This window comes from Sus scrofa, chromosome 1 (genome assembly GCF_000003025.6).
Source record: "Sus scrofa isolate TJ Tabasco breed Duroc chromosome 1, Sscrofa11.1, whole genome shotgun sequence".
In the NCBI taxonomy this organism is placed as follows: domain Eukaryota; kingdom Metazoa; phylum Chordata; class Mammalia; order Artiodactyla; family Suidae; genus Sus; species Sus scrofa.
The window spans coordinates 207,948,709-207,968,362 of NC_010443.5; the positions used below are offsets into that span (position 1 = coordinate 207,948,709).

The 19,654-nt window shown below is 39.3% G+C and overlaps 1 long non-coding RNA gene across 1 annotated transcript; it reads left to right on the plus strand.

The window, feature by feature from the left end:
• On the plus strand, nt 8,180–19,454 carry LOC110255509. Its single transcript, XR_002335921.1, has 3 exons — nt 8,180–8,359; nt 10,986–11,110; nt 19,108–19,454. It is a non-coding gene; the product is annotated as an uncharacterized LOC110255509 (long non-coding RNA).

Consider the following 19,654-nt stretch of genomic DNA (forward strand, 5'->3'; position numbering starts at 1 on the left):
AATAGCCTGTAGCTGCTAAAGACATAGATTTAACTTAAAACATTTTCAGAAAGAAAACTCCAGGCTCAGATGACTCCACTGGTGAATTCTATCAAGTATTTAAGGAAGAAATGATACCACTACTGTACAATCTCTTTCAGAAAATAGAGGCAAGAGCAGTCCCCAGTTCATTTAATGAGGCTAGTATTACACTGATATCAAAAACAGATAAGGTGGAGTTCCCGTCGTGGCGCAGTGGTTAACGAATCCGACTAGGAACCGTGAGGTTGCGGGTTCGGTCCCTGCCCTTGCTCAGTGGGTTAACGATCCGGCATTGCCGTGAGCTGTGGTGTAGGTTGCAGACGCGGCTCGGATCCTGCGTTGCTGTGGCTCTGGCGTAGGCCGGTGGCTACAATTCCTATTCGACCCCTAGCCTGGGAACCTCCATATGCCGCGGGAGTGGCCCAAGAAATAGCAACAACAACAACAGACAAAAGACAAAAAAAAAAAAAAAAAAAAAAAAAAAACAGATAAGGTGACTAGAACAAAATAACAGAAAATACCCCTTCTGGATACAGACACAAAAATCCATAAGAAAATATTAACAAATAAAATTTAGCAATGTATAAAAACAATAATATTTCACCAAATGGGGCTTATCACAAGATTGCAAGATTGGCTTAATGTCCCAAACTTAATTATTAATCCATAATATTAAGAAATTAATGGAGAAGAATTCTATGATCATCTAAATAGATGCAGAAAAAGCATTTGACAAAATGCAACCCGTGATTAAAAAAACTCTCAGCAAACTAGGAATAGAAGGGAATTTCCTCAACCTAATCACTATGAAAATCCCAGAGCTGGAATTCGCTTGTGGCACAATGGGTTAAGGACCTGGCATTGTCACTGCAGTGGCTCAAGTCACTGCTGTGGCACAGTTTTGATACCTGACCTGGGAACTTTCACATACCATGGGCGCGACCAAAACAAAACAAAACCAAACCAAAAACCAGAGCTAACATCATACCAATGATGAAATATGGGAGACTTTCCTACTAAGAATGGGAACAAGACAAGAATGTATTGTCGCATCACCATATACAACATTGTATATGGATGCTTTGGCCATTGAAATGATCGGAGAAAGGTAAAAAGTGTACAGTTTGGAAAGGAGGAAGTATAACTCTCTTCACAGGTGACAAGAAAAATCCTAAGGAATATATGAAAACCCACTCACACAACACCAAGTATGAGAACTGATGAGTAAATTTAGCAAAGTTGCTGAAATTGGAAGTCACTAAATCAGTTGTATTTCCACAGTCTATCAGTGAACAATTGGAAAATAAAATATAAAACTCAACTGGCAATGGCATTCAAAAACATGAGATACCTGGAGATAAATTTAAAGAAAGGCATGTGAGACCTCATCACAGAAGACTATGAAACATTGCTGAGAAGAATTAAAGAAAATCTAAATAAGGGGAAATATATAGCCTATTCATGGATAGACAAACTCCAAACTGTTAAGATGTCAATTCTCCCTGAAGTGATCAAAAGGGTCAAGGCAATTCCAGTGAAAAATCTAAGCAGAAATTGACAAGCCAACTATAAAGTTCATATGGAAACGCAAAGGACCAACAATGGCCAAAACATTTTTAAAAAGTCAATACTACTCAAAAGTGATAGTAATCAGGGCAATGAGTATTTTTTGTTAAAGGATAGACAAATCTAGAAATGGAACAAACAGAGTACAACCATTTATCCATATATATATGGCCTTATATTTGGATATATATATGGCCAAATGCTTTCAATAAAGCACAAAAGCAATGCAGCGAGAATGGAAAGTCTTTTAGACAAATGGTTCTAGAACAATTGCCTATTCATATGACAAACAAAAACACTGATATCTACCTCATACCAAACACAAAAATTAATCTGAGATGGATCACAGACTAAACATAAAAACCAATAATGTTTCTAAAAGAAAGCAGAAGAATATCTTTGTAACCTTAGAATAAGCAAAGATTTCTTAAATAGGAACTAGAAAGCAATAATTATAAAATGGAAACAAGGATAAATTGGACTTCATCAAAATTAAAAACATTATTATGAAAATAAATAAAGAAGCTCTGGACTATGAGAAATATCCAGAATACAAATATTTAACAAAGGACTTATATCCAGAATTTACAAAGGACTTATATATCTCAATAATAAAAATAGAAATGAACAAAGATAGACATTAGACTTAAGTAGACACTTCAAAAAGGAGGAGATACAAATCACCACATGAAAAAGCCTCAAAATTATTAGTCGTTAGGTAAATGCATGTTAAATCACAATGAGATACCTTTACAGACTCACTGAAAAGGCTCAATTTAAGAAGTCTGACAGCACCAAGTGTTGGTGAGAATAAGGAGCAACCAGAACTTTTGTATATTTCGTGTTGGTGAGAATAAGGAGCAACCAGAACTTTCGTATATTTCTTGTTGGTGTGTAAAATGGTACAACTCTTCGGGGAAACTATATGACAGTTTGTTATTAAGTTAATTATACATTTATCTTATGACCAAGCAATGCCATTGCTTACTTACCCAAGAGAAATAAAAACATCCCCAGAAAAAGATTTGTCCATGAAAGTTCACAGCTTTTCTCATTATTGTCAAAACCTGGAAGCAACCCAAATGCCCAAAATCAGAAGAATGGATAGACAAATCATGGTATAGTCATACAACAGAATATGCTTCAGCATTAAAAAAAACAACCAGCTAATAATGTACAATGATATGGATAAATCTCAAAAACGTTATGTTGAGTGAAAGAAGTCAGACACAGAAGAATGGATCCTGAATGGTTCCATGTATATGGATTTCTAGAAAAGGTATACATACATGGTGAGAGAAATCAGAGCAGTGACTATGAGTGGCCTGGAGGAAGTGAGTGTACCTTGGGGAGGGCAATAGGGAGTTTTTCAGGATATTGGAGGCATTCTGTATCTTAACAGCTGTGTGGACTATCCAGATGCAATCGTTTGTTAAAAAAAAAAAATTATCACCAAAGATTTGTATAGTACACTGTATGTAAATTGTACCTCCAAGAAATTTTATTAAGCTAGTAAATAGCAGGAGGTGTTCTGTCTTTAGGTTTATAGTCCTCCTGAGTGCATTTTAAAAGGAGTAGCTTAGGAGGACCCTTAGCAGAACTTTTCAGTTCTAACCTTCATTTGCTTAGGACAGAACTGTCCAGAGAACATGGTGAATTGAAGGTGCTTTCATCCCACCTTCTTGTCCCAGAATGTGATCACCCTGTTAGCTGGATCTAAGTAAAACCAGAACCCAGGTTTCTGAGATAAAGGCCAGAATGAACTTCAAGAATGATTATTGGTTTTATTACTGGAAACCTCTTTTAAATAAAAAAATTATTGAGGTCTAGTTCATTTTTAATCTTGTGTTAATTTCTATTGCATAGCAAAGTGACTCAGTTATACATATAAATTATATATACTATATATTATTCTTCATATTGTTTTTCAATATGGTTAACCACAAGATATTGTATAGTAGGACCCTGTTGTTTCTCACAGGATTTTGAATATAGTTCCCTGTGCAATATAGTAGGACCTTGTGGTTTATCCATTCCTTATATATTAGTTTATATCTGCTGATCCCAAACGCCCATCTCATCCCTCCCCCCATCCTTGGCAACCACAAGTCTGTTCTCTATGTCTGTGAGTATGTTTCTCTTTCATAGGTAAGTTCATTTGTGCCGTATTTTAATAGTGATTGGTTTTAGAGTAGGACAGACCAGGATTTGATTCTTCTGGGACAAACAACCTCATTTGTCCTGAGTCTTGACTTCCAGTTTCGTAAAATGAAGAGAATTATCCCAGAGTTCCTGCCGTGGTGCAGCGGAGAAGAATCCGACTAGGAACTATGAGGTTGTACATTCAATCCCTGGCCTCGCTCAGTGGTTAAGGATCCAGCATTGCCATGAGCTGTGGTGTAGGTCACAGACACGGCTCAAGATTTGACGTTGCTGTGGCTGTGGCGTAAGCCGGCAGCTACAGTTCTGATTCGACCCCTAGCCTGGGAACCTCCATATGCTGTTGGTGCAGCCCTAAAAAGCAGAAAAAAAAAGAAAAAAAAAGGTATAGAGAGAATTATCCTTGGCTTGAATGTTACTGTGAGGAATAGTGCCCTGATGTCTCCTTTGGTCGCTTACGGGAAGTCTTTCCCTATTTGCCTGACTCTCACAAACCAGCCGCCTTCCCAGTTTACCATGTTTATGGTACTTTATCTAAACACCCATGATAGATGTAATTTTGTATTTACTTGTGTGAACATGTGACTAATGTCACCCCCGGACCCCTTCCCTGGTCCCAGACTATAAGCGACTTCAGGGTAAGAAGCAGCCTGGTACATAGAAGGTAAGCAATAAATATTTTCTGGACAAGTGACTCAGAAAAGCAAGTGAAACTGTGATACTCTGCCATCCATGCTCCCACTCATCCTCTAATTCCAAATACAGGCCTCCCACCCCCAGAATGCCTTTGGGAGCTCCCCCCGCCATCCTTTGTTACCTTTCCAAGTTCACTAGTACCAGCCTCATTGTATAGTGTGTAGAGGAAGGGAGTGGAGGAGGCAGGTGTTTGGGCAGCAAGGGGATTTGTCTCAATGGCAACCTCAGAGCAATAACCTGCCCTCAAGGAACCCTGCAGTGGGAGCTCTGACCCAGTGATTAAGAAAGCAGCAGCCCTCTTTATTCTCTCTTAAGAACCTTTACACTGGAGGGCACTCCAGGCCGCCTATCAAGCTTTCCATCAAGGCTTGGGGGTTTCATGTTTATCTGTGTTATTCACATGTTGAACTTGCACCACCTCCCTGAGTGTCCTCAGGAGCTTTGGTTGTGAAACTCTCCTATCTTTTGGCAAGATTTGCCTTGTTAAAAGAGGCAACATAGGAATATATTGTTACTCTGCCTTCACTGCTGCCTTTTTTTTTTTTTTTTTATCTTATTCTCTGCCTTCGAAAGCCTGAAGAGAAAGTATTTTTACAATCCCATGGACTAGGGGATGCTTATAACACCAGACAGTCCTCTTAGAGTATCCACCACCGGATTTCGGGTTCAGAAGTTCAAATATATTTAGATGGAAATATATTTACTTATTTTTTCTTAATTTTTTATTTTGAAATAATTGTACATTCACAAGCAGATGCAAAAAAAAAAAAAAGTACAGAAAGGTCCCATGTGCCCTTCACTCTAATGTTTTTATTTAGAAGTATAATGCATAAGCATTATAATATTCAAAGGGTACAAAAGTGTATAAAGTGCAAGTTCCTCCCCATTTATAACTGAGTCAATATTCGAGCATTTTTCTATGCATAAATGAATATACAAATACGATTGAATTGTTTATCAAAAAATGGGATAACACTATCCAGCCACCTCCTTTTCTTTACCAGAATCTAAGTAAAAAATCTTCCCCTGTCAGTGTCCAGAGCTTTTGCACATTCTGGTAAATAGCTACATAAAAAGAGAAAATATTTCAAACACTTAGAAAATGTGGCATTTGGGGGGAAATTTACTTGAGGAGGGTTAGTAAGAATAAGCACACTTCAATTCCAGAATCACTTTTTTTTTTTTAAGGCATTTCCAGAAAAGAAAGAGGGGGAGAGCACAAATTATTCCTGGTTTCAATCAAATTATCCTTCTTTGGAAACGAACACCTGTCTTCAGGAAAAGCTGCAGGTGGGTCATTACTGGTATGTCTCCAACTTTAATAACCAGTTGTTTCTATTCATGCACCCAATCTCCTTGTTTGGACAGGCAAGAACTCTGCTTCTTTGTTTCAAATATGGCCTTTTATAGGCCCTGGGAACTATGTCTAGTCACTTATGATAGAGCATGATAATGTGAGAAAAAAGAATCTATACATGTATGTGTAACTAGGTCACCTTGCTATACAGTATCAAACTGACAGAATACTGTAAACCAGCTATAATGGAAAACATAAAAATCATTATAAAAAAAATGGCCTTTTGTCCAGCTTACTGGACAGGGCTCTGGGCATCCCTTTGGGAGTCATTAGAGATGGGTGAGAGCAGTTAAGCTCAGGTCTGGAAGACCCAGTGGGAAGGTACCCGGAAGCCATGATGGTGGGGATTGGGGTCCTCCCAAGTGAAGGGTCATGCCCCCTGGCACGGGATGGGCTCAGTCTGGGCTTTCTCCCAGAGGAGATGCTCAGGGGCTGCCCACCCGCTTCTAACAGCATTGCCAGGACGGGACTTTAAAGGTACAGCACTATGGATGGCAGCCAGTCACTTGGACAGGCTCAGGTAGGAAGAGGTGGCCCCCAGGGCAGGAAACCCTCTCAAAATTGCAGTGTATGATGACAGCCCTTGAGCGTGAGGGGAAATAGCTTGTAAAAAGACCACAGGTCTACCCCTGAGTCCTCACAGAGGGTAGAAAGCTATGATTGCTCCCCTCCAAGCGGAAGCAGAATGACTTAATATTCCTTTGCCTCATCCCCCCTCACGGCTGCACATTCCCGTCTCTGTTGCCCTCAGCTGACCCCGGTCCCTGCAGAAAGCTTACCGAACTTTTCTGACTTTTTTTACCCAGCTTTTTCCGCCAGGTCTAGGTAAATGTTTGGAGAATGTGTCTGACCCTTCCAAACAGGTTCTTAGTGGAAAATATTCACTTCCTACTATGAACTGGATTTGCAGTTCCTCATGCTTTTCCATTCTGGATCCACCAGGCCCCCAAGCCTGGACCCCAGGTGGTATTGCAGACTCTCCCATTGGCCCAGACACCCAAGACCTGCTCTTCTGTTCTCCATAATAACCCCACCCACATCACCACTGTATGAGTTAAGCCATTCATTTGACAAATATTTGAGTGTTTGTGCAACAGCTCCTGGACATGGGTGATGTATAAACTCAGACCTCCCTCACTAGCCTTGCCCTTTCAGAGCCAGGATTTAGGAGACTAAAGTGTTTTTTGCTTTTTTTTTTTTTTAATTCTTTGGAAGATATTTTATTGTATTTCCTCTTTCAGATTCTTTTCCCATATAGATTCCCAGAATACTGGGTAGAGTTCTTTGTGCTATACAGCAGGTCCCTGTTGGCCAATCATTCCACATACCTCAGTGTGCATGTGTCTATCAGTTTTCCCCAGGTCTTCTCACTGGGAAAAACTTTATATTTATAGCTCTTAATATATTTACCTTTTAAAATATTTATATATGAAATTATACACATTATGTATAATATTTATGTAAATTTTTATATAATTTTATATTATATATTTATAACATAATACATAAATAATATTTTTAAATACTTATAATAGATAAATATATATTATATAAATATAAAGATTTGTATCTATAAAATATATTTTTTAATCTCTCCTTTTTTGGGAGGTGGAAGGAGTTGTTTCTTCCTTTCTCATGACTCCTTAATTATTAACTATGATTTTTGGGTCAAATTATGGGCCTCTGTCTCCTTATCTATATATAAAGTGTAATGGCAACAAGCATACACATACGTCTGATCCACTAGGCACGATGTTAAACACTGAATTTATAGTAATTGCTGGAATTCTCATGTCAATTACAAGGTGCTTTATTGTTACAAATTCCTTTTCCCAGATGAGAACACTGAGGCAAAGATGTTAATCAACTGGCCTCAGGTTACAGGACTTGTAGGTAATAAGGCTGTGATTTGAATTCTGGCCACGAGGCTTCAGCACCCTTAACCTCACCCCAGGCTGCTTCTCAATGAGGAGAAACTCAAAAGCAGTGCCAGGAATAGTAGCTTGTCTGCACATGTCAGTGTCCCCTGCTTCAACTCTGGGATGATCCCTAAGTTATAAGCCAGTGAGGAAAAAAATCAAAGAAATCAAAGTAGTAATTGGTGATTGATTGATGCCTTTGGGCTAAATATCTGGCTTTTCCTAAGCTTGCTTTTACTGAGTGTAGAAACTGGGGGAGGTGGCTACTGGCAGCGTGGCTGGAAACAAAGACTGGGGGTCAGGGAGAGAAACCTGGGCAGGGACAAATGCCATAGAAAGAGGAATTTGAGGGGAAAAGCCTGATATTTGAGGAATTGGGGGGATTTAAACCAGGTGGAATGTAACACTCTACTTACCTCCCCACAAATCTTCCCCATTAGCCATTAGTGCTTTATACATGTTTTTTTATCATTTAGCTAGCTTCTCAACCTGAGTCAGGTGAGATTAATTCAGCTAATGAATCCAATCAACTGACTCCTACCTGTGATCCCGCTTGCCTGATCTCTTAGTGTGTGGACCACATCCATCAGGCGCTCAGAAGTTTCACTCTCAGTACAAGACACCTTCCTGGACCCTGATGGTGAGTGGTCAACCCCCGGGCATGTGTTTTGTAAATACGGCCCCAGTTCTGAGTTGATTCCCTCTCTACATGTGCCAGAGCTCCCGGGATTCCTGTTTTGGGGCATTCCCCAGCTGCACCAGGGAAGCACGCAGATGAGTTATTTCTACCCCATCTCTGTCTCCACGGTTCACACATTTGTAGAGGGAGATGCCGCAGCCTCTCCCCCATGCGTTATCTCTCTTCGCTTCCCACTGGTGTTGTCAGGTCATCAAAGGAGGTGTCCCCACAGTGACAATGACAACGGACATGTGAAGCCTGTGCATTAGCCGTGCAATGTACTAGGATTAAGAGGGGCTTCTGAGGCAGACGGCAGAGGGTTGGTAGCAAACCAGCACCTCAAAGTCAGGCTCTGCCTGGCAAGAGCCCTTTGACCCTAGTGAAGCGGAAAAAGGTAGATGTAGGAATTACTAGCAGAGGTGGACTGATCGCAGGGGAGAGGGAGGAAGCCACAGAAGCCACACCAGCCTCACATCCAGTCCCAGAAGCTGGTCAGAAAGAGGGCTCTGGAAATGCATGTGGAATGAGGTCCTGGGTTCCAGGGAACTGCTGGCTCAGAGCCACCAGAGGAAACACCTGCCTGGGCCCATCCCTTCCCCTCAGTCCTGCCTGTCAGGAGTTTGGGTGAATTCAGCTGCGAGATGAATGGGCTGCAGACTTTACCTCATTCACTCTGCAGCCCCAGTGTCCACAACAGGATGCCTGACACGTAAAAGGCTGTCCAGCAGTGCTGCTGTTAGCTCAGAAAATTAAAGAAACCATGATTACCACTCCCGGGCTTATTACCCAGTCATTGTTCAAAATTAAAGAAAAAAATAAGAGGCGAAGAATGCGATGGGGAAAGAGAGGAGGAAAAAAGTAGGCTGTGGGATCATGGGATCCTCCAAAGGCAGTGGCCTGGGTGGGGCATTCCTGTCTCCCGCCCACCCTTCTGAGAATAAGCACAACCAACATGAGGAGGAAGAAACCAGAGCTGGGGGCCAGGAGAGGATCAGCCAGGGCTGTGAAGGGCAGGTTATTTTGCTGTCAGCCCAGAGGCCAGCCACCGTAAGCTCCTGTCCCGTCTGAGACTGTGGCTGACAGGCCTCCCCAGTGAATATAAAAATACCCGAAGGACGGGGGCTCTTCACAGCAGTCGATTTTCCTCTTTGAAGTTCACAGGCCGAAACAAGTTGCCTTTGCAGCCTCACACAAACCTCATGCAGAGAAAAGAAAACGCCGGTAATGCAGCATTTTTTCCCCCTTCACTATATTCTGAATCAAATAGGAGTTTGTCCTTTTAAATTGTCAGCAGCAAATGTAAATTCTAAGCCTAAAAATCATTCGGAGAATACTAGCCATGCACATTGGAGAGAAAAATGACAAAATGTCGTAAGAGGGGTGGCTTGGGTTTGGGGTTGTGTTGCAGGGAACTCAGAAATCGGTGTGACCACTCATAGGGGTCTCTTTGCCTTTTGGGGTTTTAGCAAAAGCAAGGGTAGGAATCCATCTGCTTGACCTGGTCTGAATTTCTAACCGTATGACTCCTTTCAGATTCTCCCTGAAGCATTCCAATTTTTTTTTTGCTCTTTAGAAAAGAAGAAAGGCTATTCAGAGCAAGTGGTTTTATTAGTAAAAGTTGGTTCCTGCTTTCTGTGTGTGCTCATTGGAAGAACTAAGTCTAAGTTCATGATGAAGCTTTTGCTTCATGATTGGTGCCAGGGAGAAATAAATGATTGTCCTTGCAAGGGTAGGACAGAGAAGGACCAAGCAAGGAATTAAGTCTATAGTTGGAATTAGGGACAAACTCTGCCCTTCACTTCTCATTTTTACCAGGTCTTCCTAGATGAAGAAAATAACCTTGCGAGGCAATCTTGCAAAGGGGGAGAAACCCTGGGCCTGATGCCTCCTGTTGAGGAAACTTGTTCTCAAGGCTGATTTATCTTTGCAGACGGCAGGGCTCTTCTTGAACAGAGATTTCAAAGAGTTAAACTGCTTCCATATGTCCAGCATAAGAATGGAGTTTGTAGCCTTTGGCAACCTCGGCTGAATCCAGCTGCAGCTGCTACCTGTGTGTTCCACAGTATGTGTGTGTGTGTGGTGTGTTGGTGTTCACACACACACACCAGCACACCCGTGTGTGCAGCGACATCTGAACCATGTTCCGACTGTGTCAATGAAACTGTTATGTCTTTGTTGGGGGAGATATTAATTCTGAGCAATTACGGCGCCCTCTCCCCCTCCCTCCCTCCCACCCCCTTCTCCTCCCTTCATCTGCTCAGCAAGGACCATGGACCATGTCAAACAATATACAACAGAGAAGAATGCAAATAAACTTTAGTCTGCATAGCCCAGCAAAGCAGTTAGCCGCCCACTTGCAAGATACTTAACTCTTGTACACATGATACACAAAGAACGCTAGCTACTTTCACCAATCCCTTTAGACCGAAAAAAAAAAAAAAAAAGCAAAAGAACTGATCCTTGTCTCTCTATCTGTGAGGTTGCAGTAGTTCCTCCTGCTAATAAAGGAGCTTTTCCCATGATGCAGTGTGATAAGGATTGGCCTACATGTAGTCCAGAAAGCTACCGCCGATGTTTCCTTGATTAGGTGTCTTATCTTGCATTGAGCTGCATCTGATGAAGATTGCTGACAGCATAATGGCTGGGAAAACATCGGACAGCTCCATAAAATGGCAGCTATGTTATGACATGTCAGCCAGGACCTGGTGGATGGTAAGTTTTGGTGTAATCTCATTTTTTTTTCACCCCCTCCTAAACTTCCTCCCCCCTCCCTGCTTTATTGTTCCATGCACGTGTTAGAAAGTTCCCTGCCGGCGGAAAGTTCAAGCTGAAGTTGTGGGAGCCTGGGGTAGGAGATAGGATTTCCCTGCTATTGTGGCCAGGGACATAGGCCTTCTTTTTTTTTTTGAAAAGGCAGTGTGAGTTTTTGTTCACTTTTGGAAAAAAAAGCAAAATGCAAATGGTACAGTTGGCCCCAGACTGGCTGGTGTGAAATGTATGGACGGTGGGGGGGGGGGGCAGTCAGTGGGGGACTGGAGCCTTCTTGGCTAATTGTTCTTGCATTAGTCTTAAAACAGGGTAATGTACTTCTTTCTTCAGCTTCTCTGAATAATGATTTAGATAGTGTATTGTATCATGTTGTGTGCGGTTCCCTCATCAGTATGCGACTGTCCCCCACACTTCGCCTTAATTTGGAATCCACCTCCCTTTCAATGAATACTGTAACTGGAGCAACCACTGATTACTATGCCACTCAGCGTAATTAAATTTAGTTAATGAGGATATGCATATTCAGTTCATTATTTTTCTTTGCTCAGGCAAATGTGTGTGGGTTTGTTGTTGCTGGTTTTTTTTTTGTTTTTTTTTTTTTAATCTCCATATTTGTCCAGCTGCAAATTTGGGGAAGAGGAAAAACAGCATAAAAATTCAGGACATTGATGAATCCTGTGATTCAACTTTAAAAATAATCTTGGGAGGAGAGAAGTCGTAACTTTCTTGAATCAGAATGCTGCGTTTCAACGCTCTGGTTTTGAGGAAAGAAAACCTTTCAGATCAAAAAACTGCTACATGAAAATTTTCGGTCTACTCATTTCTCCTGTGTGGACAATGGTCTCTTGTAGGCAATAGTCGTGACATGAATGGGGAAACCTGCAGGCAAGCGTTCCTCTATGAATATTAAGTTCATCCTTGGGTTAATTCACCTCAGTGTTTATTGTCTTTTCTTCTTTTCTTTCCTTTTCTTTCTTTCTTTCTTTCTTTCTTTCTTTCTTTCTTTCTTTCTTTCTTTCTTTCTTTCTTTCTTTCTTTCTTTCTTTCTTTCTTTCATTTCGTGACGGCTCTTGCTTGCTGGCTTTGATAATTATTATGCTTACTGCCAGGGCTGTTTTCTCTCAATTAGTACAGTGTGAGACAATGGGCACTTTATTCTAGTGGGAAGGGGTATGGCCAGCCCAGCCCTGGTGGTCAGCCCCGTCCCCAGTGCCCAGACAGAAGGGAGAGCCTGGTGATTAGTCCTGGCTTCTGGCACTGCTAGGCAAGGGGGGTTCTTATTGTGTTTGAATTTCCCGAGAGGTGGATGCTCTGTTGTTGCTTCTGGGCTCTTCCTGAGAGCTCAAGTGCAGAAGCTTCCCTACATACTGCAGTCCCTCCCCTGCGCTTTCTCATTAATGTGAGATGTGGGAGCCTGCAGGAAAACTTTGCTGCCGCTGCTACTTGTTGCTGTTTTGAGTTTCAGAAAGAAAGGCCAGTTCCTCAAAGAGAGACAGAAGCCTCTCTCTCTTTTTGCCTCTCTCTCTCCCCCTTCCTCTCTCTCTCTCCCTCAACCATTTCACTCCTGTTGGAGTGCAATTCACAAGTGATAGAAAGTCTGCAGTGGCAGATGTTCGCTGATGGTTGTATCTCTCACTAGACTTTAGCACTGGAGAGTGCATGGGTGCAACGAACTCTTAAAATAACTGGCAGATATTTGGAGAAAAGATACAGTAGAATGAGTATGTAAAAGATTTACGGGATGTGACTGTACCTAGGCTTGGAAGTGATTGTTTGAATAGCTACTGTGCCTCTTCACTATCATTTTTAAATGTTCCTAGAAGTGAGTTTAAAATCAATACTTTTACTAAATGAAACATTTTTTTTTTTCCTGCTGGAAGGAAAGTCAAAGGTTTTACTTTTTTTTTCTTTTTTTAACTTAAACACTGAGGTTAGTAAGGGTATAGTGAGAATAGTCACTGTAAATATTCTGCCGTTAAGTTTTATCATTCTGGTTCTGTACAGAGAAACCTTAACTTCCTAAGAGAAGTATGTTGTGAATACTATTGTTAAGGGTTTGTGTAAGCTGATGAGTCATTAAAAGAAAAATTTTGTACTTTTGTTGCCTGAGAAGATGCAGAATACGCATAGGGACAGGTTCAGAGTTAAAATATTGCGGAAAATATTTGCATAAATTATTTTCATATTTAATTGTTATTAGATTACATGAAGAGTAAGTTTCTTATTTAGGACAATTCAGTTTTAATAAACTTGGTTAATTTGGGGGAAATGTCTAAGCAATTAATATATAACTTGTCATTGAAAACTTGGCATGAGAGATGCTTTGTGGAAAACCTAATTAATTAAACTAAATTATTGCTTATCATTAGTAATATATTAGAAGAGGGAGGAAAGTACATGCGAGCTGTTTGACTATGATTCCCCTGTTTTGGATTTAAGGAATAATTTTAAAAGGTGTTTTAAGATTCTTACAAACTGTTTTATTGTGATTCTTCTCTCACCATGACATGGGTTCTTTTATTTTTACAATTACTCTGGGGCTTTTGTGTAAGAAAGGATATTGTATCCTTATTTGGCTTAATCAGATGAAGTTTTAGTAACCAAATCCTGAATTCCAAAGCTATAGTAGTCATGTATCCCAGCAATTGCTTCCTGACTTATTGTCCGTTTCACTTAGATTCTCTTATTGTGTGACAATGATCATAAATTCTATTTGACAGGGAAAAAACCCAAACAAGACGTAGTTGTCCAATTCTACATCTGTTTTCCTTCCTAGATAGGCATGTTTTAGTAAAACAGAGGGAGGAAAAACATTTTATTGAGACAGCTAAAAATAAACAAGCACAAGAAAGAGTGAATTCGTGTGTGCCTGTGTGTGTGTGTGTTTGCTGAATATCTTCATATATGCAGTTTTTTTGAATGAGGCATCCTTATATATGTTTTACTTCTTTAGATTATTTGCATGTAAGTTCTTTCAAGGAGAAAAATCATGTAAGCAGTTGTAAGTTACAGTTAGTTGGCTATATTTAGGGTACTGTTGATGACCGTTCACATTTAAAAATAAATAACACTTGGGATATATTAAAGATTTCTCTTATAAAGAGGACTATTTCCTTAATGGTCATTGATGATGTAAATTTCCTTTAGAACTATTGAAAAATGAAATGAACGAAAATAATTTTTGGACTTTCCCTTCTATTTTGTGCTGCTTATTTAAAGCTCTCCATAAGACTTATTATAACTTCTTTATTAGCTATTTAGGACTTCAGGGTAACGGGTATGCACTAGACATTATTTTTTTCTATATTATGTAAGTCTAATTCTTTGATCCCATCAGAACCAGGCCAGAACATTTGTAAATTTATTTAAGCATGAAAGACAATTATGTAAGTATTAATTCAAAAACTAATGGTTAGTCTTTATGAGACTTGAAATTCTCATGGTTTTGTAAATATTAATCAAAGAAAACAGGCAGACAGACATTAAAACTTAACCACTTCTCACATTATCAAGGCACAAAGGTGATTCTTGGTTGAACACCAAGAATGTAATATACTTTTAATTTTTCTTGAAAGAAACTACTTTCTGAAAAGTTGATGTGTAAAAATACTGTAACTTTACATAAACTTATCATTTTGGTTTAATACAAAATTAATAATCAATTCATCACTCTTTTTTTAAAAATCAAATTCTGTTCTCAATACAAATTTTAATTAAATGACTTGACAACAAATGTCAAAATAGGTACAACAACTTTGAAGAGACTCTTTCAAAGCATATATTTCTCTGAAGTCTTTGAGAAGTTGAGGTGAACTTAGGTTTACAATTAATTTATTTCTAACTGAAAATCCCAAAATTAATATATCTTCTTACAAATGCTAGAATTATTATATGTTAGAGTCTGTATTTTATTTAACTTAACTATAAGCAAAAAAGTTCTTAACCAGTCTAATTTATATGCTAAAGTTATATAAGAAAATTCCCACCTTGCCTAATGACCACGTTCACACTCCTTTGTAACCTACCAGCCATGAAAAGATATATTTGAAAATCAAAATTCATTATTTAATTTTGAATTTTCTTTCTTTAGGTACGTAGTAGAAACTAATACACACCATACAGATAATAACTGTGTCACCTACTTGCCTGAAGATAATATATCCATACAATTAATCTATTTCCAGAATTAGAAGCTATGAAACTTCAGGATGCAAGAGCAACCAAGGCTCTCTCTTTACATTGGAATCAAACCTGTGTCCCAATGGTAGAAGCAGGGGATACTCATGATATTAGTAAAAACTTCTAAAGAATTTGTTTCTTCGGTAGTGTTGCTAAACACGTAGATATTACATTTGCACATTTGTTACTCATTGTCAAAAGTGCTTAATACATCTTTCCGGTACTCTATCTCAGTATCGTAGGCGAATATTAACATTACCATTACCTAAGCCATCTCCTGTACGATTAATGATGTGGCTAAAGACTAAGGGTTTATTAAACATCAGTTCCTGAGTCAAAAAACGACAGTGATATTACTGATGATGGTAGTGTCTGAGTGAAAAAAAAAAAAAAAGATTTGAACATCTATAAATAATGTTTGTACTTTTTAGTATTTTAAATTTTATCATAGGTAGATTGCACATCTTCCATACTTATATTCTTTAGTGATATATTTTTATTTGGAATACCATTTAGCGTATTAAAAAATAAGCTGTATGGTAGTTGTAATTAAGTAAATAAAACTACATTCATGTTCTTCCAAGACACTGGTTTGTCTGAGAATGATTCTTGCATCATCTTCCACAATTTCTTTCCTCTTACGTGCTTGCCTAACAAATGCAATATATAAACTTTGGATAAGGAAAATACCTTTTGGATCCTATCTTCATAAATAGTGATTAGATGGTTATTAATTTAATCAGAGAGTAAGGAAACAGGAGTGCCTGTCTATCCTTTTTTCCAGTTCTTTTTTGGAAGCAAAGTGTCAAGTTCTCAAGGATTCTTATCTCTTCTATCTCTGGGAAAGCTGGTTTTGATTTTCCAGTTCAGAGACTAGTCAGCAAAGAGGGAGAGCTGACGCTCACCACATCATTGCAACTACAGTGTGTTTCTGGGACATGACTGAATGGTGTCAATCACTCCCCTTTAGGAATTTTTTAATTCCCTGAGATTGTTTTGTGACATTTTCTGTACTATGATTTGTAGTACATATTCTAAGGGGCTGAGAAAATGAACTTGGATTTAGGGAAATATACGGGCCAGTGAAAAAGAATTGCCTTTCTCTATTACATCTCAATGTATAAAATAAGGTAATGCACTTGGGTGCAAAAGTTCTTTTCACAAGGAGGTCTGTTAAGGCATATGTATAGCTAGTTATACTGTCTATTTCACTAAGAAAGCATTTAAAGTCTCATTGCATTTAAAGCACTTAGCAAAGAGCCTGGAGAATACTCAGTAAGTGTTAGTTATGATCATTACTGTTATTTCAACTTATACTTAGCATGCTTGATAATGGGGCAGATTTAGCATATCATGTAATGGACAGCTTTAATAACAGTTTTCATTTCTTACTGTTCAGACATCGATTTCAACCCAGCAATTTTGTAAAAAGATGACTTTATTCAGAAAGCAGGTTGTTTTTTTTTTAAACTTCTCACTGCTATGTCCATATTCTGGGGTTATAACATAATGGATATGTTTATAAGCACAGGACTGAATCCTGGGAAATGTAGATTTGGTGACCTCTGTCAAATGAATTTGCTCCTCTCATGGCTGGGAGAGCCAGCTGTAAAGTGGAGATAATCATACTCATTACTTGTCGCTCCAACCTGTCGAGAGGATGAATGAGATGGAGTCCGTGAGGCACCTGGTGAATGCAGTGTAAATACCAAGTTCACGGCACAAGGGGCTGCCACAAGCTGGCACTTGCAGGCTCTTAGACTGAGCACTTAGTAGGTGCTTTAAAATACACAGGGTGGATAAAGTGAATGTAACCACCTTTTTCTATTGGGCTTTCATAACCTCATTGAGTTTTTGAATTCATCTAAATTTATTTGGGTTGGGAACTGCATATATTAAATGAATCCTAAAAATTTATTGCAAATTGTAGCAGATTTCTTCAAATCAGAGCCTCTTGAAGTATTTCCTGATGCTTGGCAAGATTCAATAGCTAATGCCAGTCTTTTACTTAATTTTAAACATTAAATACTATGATTTTAAGGGTAAAAGACTGCATCCATGATTATTGAGGTCATCTTGCTTGCCATGTACTTGGAAAGGCAATTTATATCCGTCAATTTATTCAGTCTTCACCACAACACAAAGAAATAGGAATTAATAGCCTCCTTTACAGATGGGGCCACTGGACTGGAGGTTAAGCAACTCCCTGAAATGTACATCATTAATAAAGGGGCAGGAGGCAGGTGGAAGAACATGGAAATCCACAAAGGCTGAGGTTTGTCTGCTCCTCCTCCAGAACCCAACAGTGGACTGTCTCATCCAGGGATCTGGATTATGACTCAAAATCTGCGACCACAGTCAGGTGTTTTGCCACTGCCTCCTCTGCACCTGCCTGCCCCTCCAGCTTCAAGCCTGACCTCTTTCTAAGGCTCAACTCTCCCTGTATATGCAGTGGAGGGGGTTGCTTGCTCCCCCTCAAACTGAGTCTGAGAATTATACAGCTCTGGAATTGGGGGTGGCTGAATTCCTTGGAAATGTGATTCCATTCATCTTTCCTCGAGACAATTAGACTCGCTATAGTCATAAGCCATCTGGGGGAAATTTTTTGGAAAGAAATTGGCAAGCAAAGCATTTCCATTTTCGAGTTTTGATGATATCTGTTTACCTCATGGGGCTTTTGTAAGGCTCCAATGAGATAATACATAATAAACGACTTGAAAACTATAAAATGCAAAGCCAATTGAAGGTGCACATATTATTATCTGGTGGTGTTAAACATGAGTAGGTGAAAAAAAGCTGCTCAGAATTTTGCCAGTGTTCTGGCGTGTGAGATAATGGTAAATTTCTACCAGGCACATAAAAAAAATGTTGGCTGTCTAAATGTTACATGAGGCTTTCTGCTGATTCTACTGCTCAACTCTGGGAGCTTAATCCTTCACATAACAATGCACTACAAACATCCAACATCCCATATGATAGCAGTAGTAGCTATACCCACTACCTCCTTCTGTATATTTAATGGGAAGACATAAAATCAGCAAAATTTCCCACCTGCACATCTTTCAGTTTATTTCTTAGATTTTTCATTGATATAAATTTGCTGTTTTACTTGTACTAAAAAACCTTAGATTATAGTAATTCTTTGATGAAGTTATTTTAACTCACATTTAGCATGTGTTACAATGGGAATGTTTTATCACATAATACAATGGACAGCACATTTTGCTGTAAATGGGATTTCTTCTCTCTTATCTTCAGAATTGTTAGAAATAACAATATCATCAGAGACTGCTGAAGACACCCTAGCAGGTTTGATGTGTTTTTATGCTCTGTGTAGCCTGCATGGCTATTCCAATACAAAGGAACCTACTTTATCATATGACATTATATATACATAGAACATTTGTCTTATATTATCATTCAGATATGCAACCAAAATTATAAGCCCCCAAAGGATGCTTATTGACCAAATCTAAACAATATTTTGCACATAAGAGTCCCTTAAGACATAATGGTTAAATGGCATCAAGACTGTTGCTAACCCATTTGACTAAGAGAGACATTAAGCTCTGAGTTGATCTGTGATTATATGCTCCTCATCTGTGCTCCAAGTTAGGAACACCACGCTGAAATGATGAAACTGAAATGTGTTAGAAGCAGTTAGAAACTAGGGTGAAATAAGGAGCAAAGTTTTGAAGCTGAGGCAGAGAGTTGGAAGAAGGCCCAGAAGCAAAAGTAGCAAAATCCTCTTTCCTTTCCAGCAGACAGGTTCATGGTGTTACCAAGTGGTAAGGCAGCAGGGAGAGAAACCGTGGTCGCCAGCAGCTGTCATCCTCTACTCTCTCAGCTCTGCCTTTTGCATAGTGATGAAGACCTTGCAGGAGTCTACAGAGTCAGAGGATTTGGAAAAGGCTGACAATGTAGTTTGCGGGATACATGACCAAAGCAAGGTGACTGTGGAATAAGTGAGCATTTTGCTTCATTTAGTATTTTTGATGAAATTTTATTTAAGAGGACTGATTATTTTCCCATGCCTAAGATTTCAGTTCCCTTTCCATGTGCATTACCTTTATTGTTGCTTTTTTATTAAATTTTTTATTATAGTTGATTTACAACGTTGTGTCAGTTTCTGCCATATGACCCAGCCATACGTCCATATACATTCTCTTTTTCACACTATCCTCCATTGTGTTCCATCGCAAGTGATCAGATACAGTTCCCTGTGCTATACAGCAGAATCTCATTGCTTATCCACTCCAAGTGTAATAATTTGCATGTACTAACCCTAAACTCCCAGTCCCTCCCACT